The 12,789-nt window shown below is 46.4% G+C and overlaps 1 long non-coding RNA gene across 5 annotated transcripts; it reads left to right on the top strand.

The window, feature by feature from the left end:
* Window positions 1-4,736: 4,736 nt before the first annotated feature.
* Window positions 4,737-10,621, top strand: LOC121020231 (uncharacterized). Of its 5 annotated transcripts, none has more exons than XR_005786034.1 (4): window positions 4,737-5,524; window positions 5,672-5,770; window positions 9,338-9,415; window positions 10,140-10,621. It is a non-coding gene; the product is annotated as an uncharacterized LOC121020231 (long non-coding RNA). The 5 variants fall into 5 exon arrangements; XR_005786029.1 differs by lacking the exon at window positions 10,140-10,621 and adding an exon at window positions 9,809-9,849; XR_005786033.1 differs by lacking the exon at window positions 10,140-10,621 and having other exon boundaries at window positions 4,737-4,976; window positions 5,397-5,524; window positions 9,338-9,438.
* The last annotated feature ends 2,168 nt before the right edge of the window (window positions 10,622-12,789 follow it).

The following is a 12,789-nucleotide window of genomic DNA, read 5'->3' as shown; positions in this document are numbered from 1 at the left end:
CTGTCAGGCAGAGCCTGAGCCTGATGCGGGCCTCGAACTCCTAAACCATGGGATCATGACCAGAGCCAGAACCAAAAGCCAGATGCTTAACCGACAGAGCCGCCCAGGCGCACCTGAATGCTGACGGTTTAACCCATTTCAAAAACCAAGTTGATCAAAGTTACATTGAACAGATGGACTCCCAGCCTTGTCCCCATGTGGTTCCATCCCTGCTGCTGCCTACCGGTAACCTTGTATTCGTTTCCTGGCCATCTTTCCAGTGTTTCCTTATGCAAGCATAAGCAAATACACTTTTACTTCTTTCTCATGGAAATGTAGCAGATTATCCATATTGTGTCCTTCACCTCGTACTGCCACCAGCTTATTAAACGAATGTGGTGGAGATTTTTCCTTATCAAAAAGAACTTCCTCTCTTTTTTCCAGATAGTATGCCATTGTGGAATGTCCCACAGTTTATTTACCGATGCCCTACTGATAAGACTTAGGTTATTTCCAGCTGTTTTTTGTACAGACAGCACTGCACTGAATAACCTTATTTATATGTCCTACTTGTGCAGGTGAAACTGGAGAGGAAATTCTCAGAAGTGTAAATACACTGGAGCAACTCCATGCAAGTTGAGTGAGTCACCTAGCACTCTCACCAGTAATGGGTGAGCTCAGTCTTCTAAGTATGTCAGGTTCTTGACATTTCAGTTTAGATGTTAAAAACATGATTATTTTCAAGAAATAACTTACATGCCTTCGTTCGTTTACAAAGCACTTGAATAGGTTTCATGAGATCCTTACAATGGTGGTGAGCACGGTTTTTGTTTAATTTTAAGAATTGTAAGTAGATTTCTTCATGCACCACTGCGTTGTGCAAAAATTTTTGACTGTCTTTAATCTTTTGGCATTTGAAAAAGACATTTGGGGAGTTCTGGAATGACTTCATCTTTGACTATTTGCCAAGGAAGCAGGCAAAAGCCACCTGCTTTTAGTTTTGAGTATGGTGGGGAAAGAGAGGCAAGTGGTCAGATGTGTTTCAAAAAGGTGGGATTTTAGGTAGTTGGAGGAAGACCCAAGAGAAGACGGGCTGTTGGGTTCCAGTCCCCGTAGCATGGGGAGACAGTAAGGAGACATCCATGCCGGTGGCCTGCTGCCGTGCGAGGTAGGATAGAAAAAGGGAAAGGCAGATGGTTTTAGTTAAAGGGAAAGAGGGAATGAACCTGACTGAGCACTCCTGAGACATCTGCATCACCAACAAGATCTGAAATCGACCTGGGTCAGTATCAGTGTTTATCCAATGAATACATCACACACAGCGTTCACAACTACAGTATTACTTTTGGTAGATTGGATTATCTTTTAGAAATGTTCACTCTCTCCTCTTTCACCTGCATGAGTGGGGGATACTCCCTGCCCGTTGACTTTGCGTTTGCCCTTGTTTTCGCTAATAGAATGTCAACAGACGAGGCCCGATGAAAGTTCTGAAAAGCACTGACCTGCTGATCAGGCGTGCTCTCTAGGAGTTTTCCGCTGCCGTAGGAAGAGCTTTCCTCCAGGGCTGCTGCTGCCCCTTCAACCCGGGTTTCAGAATGAACACAGGTGGAACAGAGCTGCCTCGGCCAACCCGCACCTGCACCTGAAGGAGTCACCGTAGCCAAATGGTGCCCAATAGCTCAGATTTTGTTACACCTCAGCTCAGTGATTCAACTTTAAAAGATTTATAATGAAAAACAGCAGTCTTCTGACTCAGGCCTTCCTACCCCTCAGCCCTGCTTTCCAGAGGCAAATATTTTCACCTCCTTAAATTATTTCCTGTAGTTCTGTGAATACAGTTGACCCTCGAACAACATACACGTGAACTGCGTGCGTCTGCTTGTGCTCGGATTTTTTTCAATGGACGCAGTTCAGTACTCTAAATATTTTCTCTAATGATTTAACATTTTGTATTCGCTAGGTTTATTACAAGGCTACAGTACATATAAAATGTAACAAACAAAATATGTTAACTGACTGTTATCAGGTTTCCCCCATCAACTGTAGACTATTAACAGTTAAGTCTTGGGGCACCCAGGTGGCTCAGTGGGTCAAGCGTCCGACTTCGGCTCAGGTCGAGATCTCGCAGTCCGTGAATTTGAGCCCCACGTCGGGCTCTGTGCTGACAGCTCAGAGCCTGGAGCCTATTTCAGATTCTGTGTCTCCCTCTCTCTGACCCTCCCCCGTTCATGCTCTGTCTCTCTCTGTCTCAAAAATAAACGTTAAAAAATTTTTTTTAAAAAAGGAATTGTTAAAAAAAACAAACAGTTAAGTCTTCCCCGGAGTCAAAAGTTACATGTGCATTTCTGACTGCCTAAGGGGACAGGGGGTGTCAGTGCCCCTAACCCTTGTATTTTTCCGAGAGCCAACTGTATTTTTAAATAATACTCTAATACTGTTGTTTCTCCTTCTTGGTTTTAGACATTGTATATTGACTTCCTGGAAAACATACTTTCCATTTGACAGATGCAGAGGTTGAGGGTCCAGAGGGGTGAAATGACTGTAAAAGGTCCTGCAGAACCTTGGTTAAATTCTCATACCAAATTTCACACTCTGCCACCATAAACTCTTATCAGTATTAGTAGGTCCACAACACTCATGACACTCTCTTAACTTTCTAGTTCATACCTATTTCGCATCACACATTTGCAGAATAAAACAAAAAAAAATTAAACCATTCACAAAAAAATAATTGCTCTATTACTGGTAGCGAAGAGGACTCCTAATTAAGTCCTTTATTTCTGGGCAGAAAAACCTCATTCTATTCACTTCTTTTATTCAGTATTTGACAAGTCTTTATGCACAAATACCAACTAAAGGACTGGCTGTTTTCAAGGAGCTTAAAATCAGTTTCAACTTACAGCAGTTGCAACATTTAATTAAAAGATACTGTTCCGCCTCGCTGAGCTCAAAATCCAACAATGGAGAAATGATGTCGATAATGTTAGTGACGGAGTTCAGGACATGCTATCTCCAAATATGTCACGTTGGCACATTATTTTGACTTAAAGGCATTTTTTGTTTTTTTGTTTTTTTTAATTTTTTTAACTTTATTTCTTTTGAGACGGGGAGAAAGCATTTGAGCACAGGTCGGGGAGGGGCAGAGAGTGGGAGAGAGAATTCCAAGCAGGCTCCACAGTGTCCGTTTAAGCCCACAAACTGTGGGACCATGACATGAGCCAAAGTCAAGAGTCGGACGCTTAACTGACTGAGCCACCCAGGCACCCCGAGTTACAGGCATTTTTGTAAACAACAGGTGCAAGAAAGGTGCTCAGCTTCCCATTTTTTCTTCCTGAAAGCAGAAGGTGAAATCCCAGCACCAGGAGGAAAGAAACCTCATCAGAGAGGAACTTGAGTCTGGAAGAATTTTCACACAGAGACCTTAAAATAACTTCCTTGAGCCTTCCCTGTTTTATTTTAGTTGCTTTGCCACAATAGCCACAATTGTTCAACCCCGTATGTAAACATTTAGCTTTTGTCCCTTCTTTGTGTCATTTTCTCATGAAAGCCCCTGGGTCATGTAACACACTAAGTTTGTGTACTTTTGTCCTGTTAACCTTTTTTTTGTGAATTTAGTTCTCAGGCTCTGCCAGAGAGCCTAAGGAGGCAAAACTTTCGCCTGCCCAACGTTAACAGGCCACCAGTGGCCATTCTGATCCTAATTCCAAAAAACAACTCTCCCCCAAATTAGCCTGATCACCATAAATAGCAAAGAAACTGCTGCCAGGTTTTCATGCCTCATATTTCGCATCTCATCTCAGTAAAAGACTCGTTTTCTATTAATGTGAATGTATCTTTTATGTCACTGATAGTACCTATTTAGCATTTTGTCTTTTGTTTACTTATTATGTGCCTTCCTCTAATCCTGTGAACTCAGTAGGACCTTCCTGTCTCGGTCCATAGCATGTATCGCAGTCCCTGGCACACAACCGGCGCTCAATACTTGCTAAGCATTATCTTAACTTCACCTAGATGTTCCTTGCTTTGACTATCGCTGTAGGGTAACACTTTGTAATACAACACTACAGTTAACAACGTGGCTCCAACCAATTTCTGATCCCTATTTTAATCTTAGTCTCCACGTCTAATTCATTTCACCGCACAGCGAACAGGAACTTTTATGGACAGTGGATAAGGTAACTTTCTTTCCATCCGTTTCCTGGGTTCACTAAAAAGGGCGAGGGCGCTAAACTGGAGTTACTGGGTGGAAGGAAGCCATTTGCGGAGTTCAACGAATGTATTTTTCAACATCCACTGAAGGATGGTTCGGGGCAAGCTCCGGAGACGTCCGGCAGAGACGGCGAATTTCCCCTCCGAGCCCCCGAAAGGTTAGGTCGGCGAAACAGGAGAAGAGTGGGCGAGTCCTGACATTTGAGGCAGCGCTGGCGCAAGGGGGAAATTCTGACACCGAGGCCTGCAAAGGGCCCGGGGGGGTGGCTTCGCCTCTGCTCCCCCCCCGGTGTGAAAGCCCCCCGAGCGTGGGCCACCCGGCACCCATCCCACTGCCCGCCAGGAGCCGGAGGTCAGCAGCCCGCCCGCAGTGACGTCAGGCCCGCGGCCGGCGGCCGGCGCCCGGGATTGGTCGGGCCGCGCCGCAGTGGGCGGGGCGCTGCGCGAGGGGGCGGGGCGGCCGGCCGGGTCCGAGGTCCAGGTCGCGCGTCCCGTTCCCCGTGGGCGGGCGGAAGTATCTGAGCGACCCGCCGGACACGGTGGGGGTCACCGTCGCACCCTTGCGACACCGCGAACTTCCGGGGAAGGTTGCGGCCCGCGTAGGCGAGGCAGGAAGTTCACCCTTCCCGCCTCCTCAGCTCAGATTGGTTCCGGTGGCGGACGCCAGCGGGCGCGCGGGGTCACAGAGGGCTCCGCCTTGGCTTTGGGGGAGGATCTGCGGAGCCCGGCGTCGGAATCGAGGCTGTGCCGCGCTCGCCTCGTTTGCTCTCACGTCTCTCCGGGTCTTGGTGGGAAACACTGCTCTGCTCTTAACTGGCATCTTACTGCTGGAAGAGACAGTAGGGTCTGATTGGGGCTTCGGTACTGGGTTATCAAAAGCGTTCAAACACCCCCCGTTTGTAAGACGTGAATAGGAATGCCCGCCCTTAGTTTGGTGAGGACCTAGTGAGATCTTACGTAAAAAAAGAGCTCAGAGGAATTGAAACGTGGCTGGTCCCTGCGGCGGTGCTTTAGTCCTGTTCTGCTGCAGTGTTTGCAGATTCCAGTGATCTTGGGATCACGGTGATCCGGGAGCCACGCCGACGTTTCTCTCACTGGTCAAAGGGATCAGCTACTCCTCCCAGCAGTACACGTGTGAATGTAGCAGAACCTTCTGACTCCTTGCTCCTGCCCTTTGACTGTATCCTGCATCCCTTTCTTTTCTCTAGCCCACTTAGTGCACGTGGGGGCACCCACGGTGAACACATTTTGGCAAGCTTTGGCACGCCCGCGCAGTGCTGTGGATCCGCTGGCTTCGGCCGTGCGCGCCTATGTAGGAGATGACAGTCAATAGAAGGTATGCTCATGCGTTCAAATCCCTCCACACTGGGGTTCAAACATCTTCCAAACCTTTCACGTTCTTACCTTACTCTCCCTCATTCATTTTTTCTGTTCCTTGAACATGCGCTGTACTTTACCTCCTCCATGCTTTGGCATAAAGCAGTTCCCTCTGACTGGAATGCCATCTGCTTCCCACGCCACCCTTTCAAGCCTTTCTCCATCCTGCAAAACCCCGTTCCCTTGTCAAGCGCTCCAGGAGAAGGTATATTCCCACAGCACTTTGTCCTCCTATTACAGAATCTGTAAGGCTGTACGGCCTTATCTTGGTTATGGGTATAAACGCCTTCCTTCCTCTCTAGGCTGTGAAGGCTGTTGGGATGGTGTCCTATCTAGATATGCCTCGCAAGGCAGCAAAATTCACTCACGAAGCATCTATTGAGTGCCTGTCCTGTGCCCAGCACTGCTCTGGGTGTCCGGGACGCAGCCGTGAAAAAAACCCCTCCCCTATGATAGAGCTGATGTCCATGAGAGTGCGAGAAGACAGTCAGCAATTGCATGGATGACTGTGGGTGCCAGGTGGCGATATGTGCTAGGAAGGCAAGTACAAGGGAGAGGAGATGGAGAATCACAGGGTGGTGCTCTTTTAGAGAGGAGAAGACCTGGGTAAGATGAGGCGACAAGTCACCTAGAAAGTGAGAGGGCAGGATCTGAGACGAGAGAGCAGCGAAGGCCCAGGAGTGGGAGTGTGGTCCATCCGTCCGAGAGGGGCAGGGAAGGCCGGCTTGAGGGAGGGGCAGGACACAAAGCAGGAGAAGTGACAGATCAGGTCCTGGGCACACTTGCATCAGACATTCAGTAGATGCTTGTGAGTTGAATTTATTGAATTGCTAAGGGACAGAGAATAATTTAATGACAGTAACAATGAAACTTGGAAATTGTTTGAGTGGTATAGATCTAGTAGGCGTACCTAAGTACCCACAACTTACGCGCAGGTATGTTGGAGCTCTCATTTAGTGCAGCGTTATCGAATGGACAAAAAATCTTTTTTTTCTTTTTTTTTCGAGAGAGGGAGCAAGTGAGTGAGGAGCAGAGAGAGAGAGAGGGAGAACCCCAAGAGGGGCAGGGAGAGAGAGAAGCAGGGCTCACGTTCACCCGAAGTGGGAGTTGAACTCACAAACGTAAGATCATCACCTGAGCCCAAGTCAGATGCTTAACAACTAAGCCACCCAGGCGCCCCCGAAAATCTTAGTGAAAACCAATGGTTTATGAAGTGGCCCTCCATGATAATGGAAATTCCGGAAGAAAAGGAGGCAGATTTTGTGAAGGAAGATATGGGTTGACGTGTGAGTGGAATCATTTGGGAGACAATTCTGATCACCATTAAAAAGTTCAAAAGGAAAGAAAATCCATCTTCTGATGCTGTCTTGCTTTTGGTTTGGGGGAAAAATACTTGTATATCAGTTGACAGAAGTCGAGCTTAGGAAATAGTTGGATGTGTCTGTGTATTTGTTAATTTTATAGAAGCACTCTCCTTCCCCAGGGCTAAGGGGAACGCTAGGGAGAGGAGGCCAGTACTCCACAGGCAGAAGCTGGCTTTCAGCTGAAAGTCATAAGCTTCAGGATAACCTTGCTTGTTGGGGTGACTTTTCTTTCATCATAGTTATCAGCTGCAGGCCACAAAACATTTCCCTCTAAGTGACCTGTGGCAGCTATCTCTCTCCAGTAGAATTTTCAAATGCAGACCACTTGCTTACTTAAGAAGCTTTGGTTCCATGCTCTTAAATTTTGAAAAGTTAACCTAGCTTCCTCCAAAACGTGGCTGCTATTGGTTCCAGCCTTCATCACATTTCTCGAGGTTGAAATTGACTGTCAGTTTATTGGCAATCCTTCACATCGATGAGATCAGATCAGATGTGGTTTCCGACTCAGCTCGCAAACCACTACGTCGGCAGTCTCAGGCTCCGTTGCTGAGTCAAATATCTTTGTGTTCATTCACAGGAATGAGCAGCTCCCGGGTTAGTCAGAGCCGTTGGCCAAATGTTAAGGGAGCCTGGGAATGAGAACACCTAGGCTCAGGCCTTGGCGTCTCCTTGCTCTAAAGGTGGCTGTCTGGTGTGCTGAGAAAATGCATGTGCTCGAATTCCAGCCTGTCTGCGTTTAAGCCCAGCTCCCTCCGTGCTAGCTGGATGATCCTGAACGATGTTCCCCGACCCTCACGCCTCAGGATCCCCATATGAGTTAGGGCCCTCACTTCATAGAGTTAGGATCAAAGGAGGTCACAGAGATGAAGCTGGAACGTTGGTCCGTAGTGGACACTCTGGTGCCACCATTAACGCTTGGCTCAGTCACTTGAGTTCTCTCAGCTTCTGTTTCTTTCACATCAGAAGAGTAACAGCAGCTCTTGCCTTGTAGACTCGTTCAGAGGCTGCGTGTTTAGTGTGCTGAGTAGAACATCGGCGACGCAGGCAGCAACCGACAAGTACTGGCTATTATTATTCGAAGACATTGATTTGTCAGGGTTGCAACCTGTCTAAATTCATTGGCGAAGGGCCCATAGGAGAGGAACACGGGAAGTGATAGACCATAAAAATGTGCCATCTTGATGGGGATGGTGAGGGATACAAATTGTACAGAGGGACCTTTTGCCTTAAGGTGCAGCCATAGGATCTGTATAAAGATTCGAAAGAAGAAAGGAAGAGCAAATTCCCAGAGCTAAAACCAAGCATTGAGTGTCTGTCTCAACACAAGACATGAAAGGCAGCAAGGAGGCCTTGTGCATAGAGGTTGTGATCCTGGGGTCCTCAGATGCCCCGGGGCACAGATAACATTCAGGGGTCTATGAAGCTGGACAGGGAAAATCACATCTTTTATTTTCACTAACCTCTAGCAGAAATCTAGTATTTCCCTCAATCTTGAATTTAAAAATCCTCATAAAGAAAAAAAATTTCTTTAAAAAAAAAAGGGGCGCCTGGGTGGCTCAGTCGGTTGAGCATCCGACTTCGGCTCAGGTCGTGATCTCACAGTTCGTGAGTTTGAGCCCCGGGTCGGGCTCTGTGCTGACAGCTCGGAGCCTGGAGCCGGCTTCGGATTCTGCTTCCCCCCCCCTTCTCTGCCCCACCCCTGCTTGTGCTCTGTCTCTCTCTGTCTTTCAAAAATGAATAAACATAAAAAAAATGTTTTTTGAATTTAAAAATCCTCGGAGCATAGCCAAGGGAGCGGAATCTATGATATTGCACCAGTAGAAATCAGTTATTTTCATATCACGTTATGGTTATTGCAGATAACCAAAAATACCATTTACACTCATGATTAATCTGTAATTAGGACAGGTTATGTCTTAATGAAGGAATCCATCTATTACCATACATTGCAAGTTGACTTAAAACTTTTTTTTAACGTTTTATTTTATTTTTTGAGAGACAGAGACAGAGAGCAAGCAGGAGAGGGGCACAGAGAGAGGGAGAATCCGAAGCCGGCTCCAGGCTCTTGAGCTGTCGGCACAGAGCCCCATGCGGGGCCCGAACCCACGCACGCGAGATCATGACCTGAGCCAAAGTCGGAGACTCCATCGACTGAGCCATCCAGACAAGTTGGCTTTTTAAATATTTGGTGGGTAGATTTCCAAACAACTGGTTTCCTCTGTCGTCCTTTGTATTATATTTTACAAACTTAAGAAGCGAATTCCATGAGGGGTCCACAAGCATAGAGTCCACAGGATTGAAGGGTACTGAGCACAGAACGGTGAAGAGTCCTTGTTAAGAGCAAGGGCTCCAGAGCCAGCCAGCCAGCCAGCCAGGTCTGAACCTTTTCTCTGCTCCTTCCCGGCCAGGTGACATTGGGCAGCCTACCCGGGTTCTCCGTGCTCCGGTCCTCTCATCTGTAAAGTAGGGACAGAGGCTGTTGGAAGGTATGATTGGCATAATCTATGTAAACGTTAGCGACCAGCACAAAAGCATCTTATGTGAGCCGCACGGAAGGGAAAGTGTAAAACTTAGGCCGGGATACACCCACCAGCATGATCTCACAAGGGAGAGGGGAGGAAAACGTTAGGTCATGAAGAGGGAGGCAGACTATGAGACTGGAGTTAACAAAGTCGTTTGTTCATTTACCCATTCATTCATTCATTGATTCATTCGGCAAAGGTTTCTTGAATGCCTGCGTCGTGCCTCTCAATATTGTCACCGACGTTTGCGGGGCCTAGAGCAGGTGTAGAAATGGCGCTCGCATACCGTATCATATGTAAGAGTGGCAAATCAAGCGGAAGACGTGTTAAATGTGTTCTGTTTTTCTACTCCAACAGAGAAGTCTTCAAAAGAACAAAATAAAAATAGTATTGTTTCTTTTTTTTTTTTTTCAACGTTTATTTATTTTGGGGACAGAGAGAGACAGAGCATGAACGGGGAAGGGGCAGAGAGAGAGGGAGACACAGAATGGGAAGCAGGCTCCAGGCTCCGAGCCATCAGCCCAGAGCCCGACGCGGGGCTCGAACTCCCGGACCGCGAGATCGTGACCTGGCTGAAGTCGGACGCTGAACCGACTGCGCCACCCAGGCGCCCCATAAAAAAAATAGTATTGTTTCTATGTGACCAAGTTGGGAAAATATCAATGCTGACTGAATTTAATTATTGCAGATGCCTGAATGTACTCTGATGGTCTGGAAATGTTTAAATGGGTGGTGAAGACACATAACTCGTAAATTACTGTTTCCTCCATACAATTTCTTTCTCTTGCCTTCATTTCACTTGTTGAGAACTTCACATAATCCGTGCTTTGCTGACAGTACTGACTTGAAGGAGTAAAAGAATAAAATATAATTGTACTCAACACAGACTTTATATGCGTGTGATGTAAATTGTAAATGTGAATATGCAGAATTTTTCAATTCAAATTATTTTTTGTTTTTGAAAAGTTATTCTACTAAAAGCTTTAAAGTTATTAAAATAAAATTATAATTGATACATGTCAAATATCTAAAATTACTTAAATATATCTGAGGCTTTTTATTTTTGAAATGTAATTAAATTCCATTAAATATTTTTCACAGAAATTTAAACCTCTGCAATTCTGAGGTTCAATGTCCTTCTTGTTGATTTTAGTAAAGAACCAATATTAACATTCTTTTCTTAAAAATGTTCATTTATTTATTTAAGTAAGCTCTGTGCCCAACATGGGGGCTCTGACTTCGGCTCAGGTCACAATCTCACGGTTCGTAGGTTTGAGCCCCGTGTCGGGCTCTGTGTCGACAGCTCGGAGCCTGGAGCCTGCTTCGGATGCTGTGTCTCCCTCTTTCTCTGTCCCTCCCCTGCTCGCGCTGTCTCTCTCTCTCTCTCTCTGCCTCTCTCTCTCTCAAAAATAAATCAAACATAAAAAAAAATAATACGGGGGGCGCCTGGGTGGCGCAGTCGGTTGAGCGTCCGACTTCAGCCAGGTCACGATCTCGCGGTCCGTGAGTTTGAGCCCCGCGTCGGGCTCTGGGCTGATGGCTCGGAGCCTGGAGCCTGTTTCCGATTCTGTGTCTCCCTCTGTCTCTGCCCCTCCCCCGTTCATGCTCTGTCTCTCTCTGTCCCAAAAATAAAATAAAAACGTTGAAAAAAAAATTTTTTTTTAATAAAAAAATAAAAAAAAAATAATACGAATTAATGTTGCAAATCTTCCTCAGACTTCGTGTGCAACTGTTACAAATCCTGTGCTGATTCACAAGGACTTTCAGAACCACAGGAACATAAATAGGACCAAGAAGATGGACACTTGGGACTTCTGGAAACTACACTGGCCACAATATTCTTGCAAAATAATAGATTATGTGGGAATCGGTTACGTGTCAGGTATTCGAGACGGATTTGGCTTTGCCGGTCGCAGCACGCTGGGGCTCGCTGTGTCTGCGCTTTGAGGCTAGTCGCCCAGCATAGGGATGCTGTCGCCATGTGATTCTACGCCCTAGACCGAGAGTGGTGGGGAAGTGTTTATGTTGATGAGCTCAGATAGTGTGTGCATCAGGTGAACTACAGAATCTGCCCATGACGGTTTTTATCAAAGAAGAATGTGGTGACACGAACGGCGGACAATTCCTTAAACACCGGAATCAAGCTGTGCGGAGCCTTCAGTGGATTAATTCTGAAAATGGTGGATTTTGTGTAACATGAGCTGGTCAAGCTAGCCTTGAGAATCTTTTCTCTAGGTAAAGACTTTTGTGTCACTAGCGCCGCTTGAAACAGGGAGCTAACTGTTGTGCTGGGAAATGACAGACGTCACTTTCAGAGGAGGCAGTGTGTCTGCCCACAGACTATCCAGAACGTAGCTCCGTGAGCAGCACTGAGTTAAATGAAAATACAGTCCAGTTAAATGTCATGCTGCAGTGTTAAACCCAGAGCACCACATGTAAATGAGGAGGTCACCTGGTTAGATCGTGACTTTGAAAGTGTTAGGTGATCAGCAGTGTCATTTTTATGCGGTATGAAACTCCCACAGGGCGAACTCTGATGAAGTTGCTCCAGGAGATCCCACAATGACCACAGGTAAAGTGGCTTTTGGAGGACTCTCAGACTCTGGGAATAAATTCTATAGACAGCCCGTGCATTTTCCTTCTCTTTTGCTACTTGCCCTGGTTGCTTTACAGATGATCAGCATGGGAAACTGGGGGAGGGAAATTTTAAAGTCATAAGTCACATAATAACAGCTCCTTTCTTCTTGAGAACTATGTGCCAGGCACTGAGCTAGGTACTTCACGTTCAATGTCTCATTTAGTCCTCACTAGATAAGGATGAAGTACAGTGTTATTGTATCTGTAGGACGTGATCGGAAAAATTGACTCACGGAGGTTAAGAAATTTGCCCAAGGTCTTATGACCATTAATTGCAGAGCCTCGATTCAATCCAAGCCAGTCTGACGGCAAAGCTTGGGCTCTTAAGCAGCTGCCATAGTCTACTGGTCCCATTATGTGGAGGACAGTGTGTGTGTGTGTGTGTGGGGGTACATAATAAAATTGGACTAAGGGTAGCAAACGAAAACCACAATGAAAGACCACCTACCAGGATGACTATAACAAAAAAATTTTAACTAAAAATAGGGGCGCCTGTGTGGCTTAGTCGGTTAAGCATCTGACTTTGGCTCAGGTCATTCATGATCTCATAGTTTGTGGGTGTGAGCCCCACGTTGGGTTCTGTGCTGACAGCTCGGAGCCTGGAGCCTGCTTCGGATTCTGTGTCTCCCTCTCTCCCTGCCCCTCCCCTGCTTGCACTCTGTCTCTGTCTCTCTCAAAGAATAAATAAACATTAAAAAATT

The sequence above is a fragment of the Herpailurus yagouaroundi genome, unplaced genomic scaffold, assembly GCF_014898765.1.
Source record: "Herpailurus yagouaroundi ecotype Mexico unplaced genomic scaffold, PumYag 77, whole genome shotgun sequence".
In the NCBI taxonomy this organism is placed as follows: Eukaryota; Metazoa; Chordata; class Mammalia; order Carnivora; family Felidae; genus Herpailurus; species Herpailurus yagouaroundi.
The sequence above is the reverse complement of the archived record's forward strand: the minus strand, read 5'-3'. Positions and strand labels throughout refer to the sequence as shown.